Source organism: Saccopteryx bilineata, chromosome 2, assembly GCF_036850765.1.
Source record: "Saccopteryx bilineata isolate mSacBil1 chromosome 2, mSacBil1_pri_phased_curated, whole genome shotgun sequence".
Classification (NCBI taxonomy): domain Eukaryota; kingdom Metazoa; phylum Chordata; class Mammalia; order Chiroptera; family Emballonuridae; genus Saccopteryx; species Saccopteryx bilineata.
Genome location: NC_089491.1, coordinates 82,918,231 through 82,921,846, shown reverse-complemented (window position 1 = coordinate 82,921,846; position 3,616 = coordinate 82,918,231).

The window sequence follows — 3,616 nt, the reverse complement described above, 5'->3', positions numbered from 1 at the left end:
ATATTTCTTGGGTGGAGCAATCCCCTCCGGGTGGCATCAGCCTGGGAAAAATCAACTGCCCCACCCTCAGGAATCTCTCTTGCCCACCTTATGGAGACTGGACCCTGCTGAAAAGTAAGCAGTCTTGGCCAAGAAGGAAGGGCCTGATAACACTCAAGGGATGACAGTGACTCAGTTGTCTAGCATTGAGGCCAGAGATTTTTCTCCCACTTTCTCCAGCATATGACTGGTGCTTCTGCCTCATGATAGATTCAGTAGAAACTGTCCAGATTGTAGTCAGACCAAATCTCTGGGTTTCAGAGGCCACTCCCACTGGATTCCTAGTGGCCACACCCTACTGAGGTCTGTGAAAATATTCAGGACAGACCAACATCTAGAGCAGGCATCCCCAAACTACGGCCCGTGGGCCACATGCTTCCCCCTGAGGCAATTTATCTGGCCCCCCGCCGCACTTCTGGAAGGAGCACCTTTCGTTGGTGGTCAGTGAGAGGAGCACTGTATGTGGCAGCCCTCCAGCGGTCTGAGGGACAGTGAACTGGCCCCCTGTGTAAAAAGTTTGGGGACCCCTGATCTAGAGCCACACCTATCACCTTTCCTAATCCCTGAATTATCCCAGGCTCTAAACTCTACCAGAAGTTTTTTCAGTGGCCAAGCCCAATAAGCAGCCTGCAGACAGAGGCAGTAAGAGGTGGATCTTAGGGAAACTTGGGCCTTTTGCTGGCTTTCCTCTAGTCCCAGTGCTGGTAAAAGCCAACCTACATGTGCAGCTTGATCATGCCATGTGCACCTAAGCCCAGCAGAAGCAACCACAAATTCTGGTTTACTTTTAGCTCCAAAAAGTTTGCTGAAGGCTAGTCACTGGTAGTGTCTTATACTGGGCCTAAGAGGCCCAGAACCAGTGCATCCAGTGCTTAGCTACAAAGAACATAGAGCAGGACCTGACTGCCCTTAGTAGTAGCATATCCAAAAAGAGAGCTCGTCAGGTGCCAAACCCAGATGGGGTAAATTCTGCTTTCTGTAGTAAATACCTACACGGCAGCTAACACACATTGAATAAAGTATAGCTTCACAGTCAGCTGGCCCAAGTCTCAAATATCCTGTCCCATTGGGCTAAGGTCCACAGGGGGGAAAGGAGAGAGGCTTAGAGCACAGACATTCAAAGTGTGAATTCCTTGGAGCTTATTGTTGGGATCAGTTGAGGGGCTTAGCCACTTTCTGGGAGGTCACAAATAGCCTCACTAGAAGACTCTCTCAATCTTCCCCTGAGACTAGGGGCTACTGAGATAAAAGAACTTCTGCAGAAGGAAATGTCAGCCCCACCCAACATGCACCTGCTGCTCAACTCACTGTGAAGAAATAGAATTGGAGTATCCAGCAGTGGCTGAGGGATTAGGCTCTGAAGAAGGGGCTATATTCACTGTGCTTACCTCCTGACCAAGAAATCCCCAAAGTAGGGGATTCCACTAATGTTGTCATCCCAACCGCAGCTTCCCTAACCCACCAGGCTTGAAACTTGTGGAAGGTTGGTGAGGTGAGGCCAATCTGAGGCCACTCTACAGTCTTTCTACAAAAGACTCTGTGAGAAGAACAAGCAGCTGCAAGGGGAAGTGGAGCAGCGGAAAAATAAAGGTAAATCTTATAGAAGTTGGGCCCTTTTACTGAGCTGCTACCAGCTCTATGCAGGAGGAAGGAAATCCTTATACACAGGTTGGCTCCTCCCACACTCACCTAGGTACAGAAAATGCATACACAAATAGTGAACAGAGTGGTAGCTCCAGGCAGTTAACCCACGGTGGATTACAAACAACTCTAACATCAACCCATACCCAAACTCCACCCAAGAGGACCCAGAACCAACACAACCAGTAGTGAGTAGCAAATTGCACCAACACTAGACTCAACTAGCCACACAAGCAGCATGCTCAAAGGAGGAGTCCAGCAGGCACAGACCCTGCTAAGAATAACTACACTCCACAGGACAGACAATTCATAGTGTCTGATACCTGTGATCAAAGCTGATCCTTACAGCCAGCCAGCCTGAAGGATTAACTCCACCCACAAAAGAGTTATAGCATTTAGGACTCACATACAACAAGAGGGTAAATATAACCCTCAAGAAACATTCCTAGAGCAAGGAGTTCAGGTGGCCTGGAAGTTAGTACCATTGAGCCCACCTTCCTCATAAAGAGGCCACAATTTGGGAGTCAAAGCAGAGCTACCTAATACACAGACAAAATAGGCTAAGAAATATGACCAAAATGAATCAATAAGAGATATCCCCAGATAAAGAACTAAAGTGGAAGTATGCAAACTACCAGACACAGAGTTTAAAATAATGGTTATTAAGATGCTCAAGGATCTTAGAATAAGAATGGAAGATCACAATGAGAACTTAAAAAAGAGATATTAAGCATTAAAAAGGACATTGAAACCATACAAAAGCAGTCAGAAATGGCAAATACAGTATCTGAAATAAAGATTGCACTAAAAGGAATCAGTACCAGGTTGGATGAAGCAAAGGATCAAATCAACAATTTAGAAGAAGATAAATGTAAGCACAGAAGCAGAGCAGAAAAAAGATAACAGGCTCAAGAGGTCTGGGGAAACTCTAAGAGACCTCTGTGACAACAAGTAGCAAAACAACATTCACATCATGGGGGTCCCTGTAAGAGAAGAGAATGAACAAGGGATAGAGAACTTGTTTGAAGAAATCATAGCTGAAAACTTCCCTAACTTGAAGGAAAAAGTTACTTTTCCTTCAGGAAGTAACAACTTCAGGAAGCACAGAGAATACCATTAAAGATGAACCCAAAGAGGTCCACACCAAGACACATCATAATTAAAATGCCAAAGATATGAGACAAAGAAAGAATACTAAAAACTGCAAAGGAACCCCCTAAGGCTGACATCTGACTTCTCAACAGAAACATGTCAGGCCAGAAAGAATTAGTAAAGAAATCTTCAAAGTGATGCAAAACAAGAACCTATAACCAAGACTACTCTGTCCAGCAAAGCTATCAGTTAATATTGAAGGGGAAACAAAGAGTTTCCCAGACAAAAAAGAAAGAAAAAAAAGGCTCAAGGAGTTCATTAGCACCAAACAAGTAATGCAAGAAATGTTAAAAGGCCTGCTATAGGAAGAGGAAAAGATAAAAAAATAGAGAGAGAAAGAGGATTGTAGATTTAAAGAATAAAATAGCAATAAATAAATTCATATCAATAATAACCTCAAATGTAAATGGTAAATGTAAATCTCCCATCAAAAGACATAGCTGTAGCTGCATGGATAAAAAAATAAAACCTGTATATATGTCTATAAGAGATCCATCTCAGAATAAAAGATACACATAGACTGAACGTGAAGGGATGGAAAAAAGTATTCCATGCAAATAAAAATAAAAACAAAAGCTGGAGTAGCAGTATTTATATCTGACAAAATAGTCTTTGAAACAAAACCTACAGTAAGGAACAAAGAAGGTCATTACATAATGATAAAGGGAGCAATCCAACAAGAAAATATAACCATTGTAAATATTTATGCAACCAATACAGTAGCACCTAAATATATAAAGCAGAATTTAAAAGGAGAGATTGACAGCAAAACAATGATAGTATT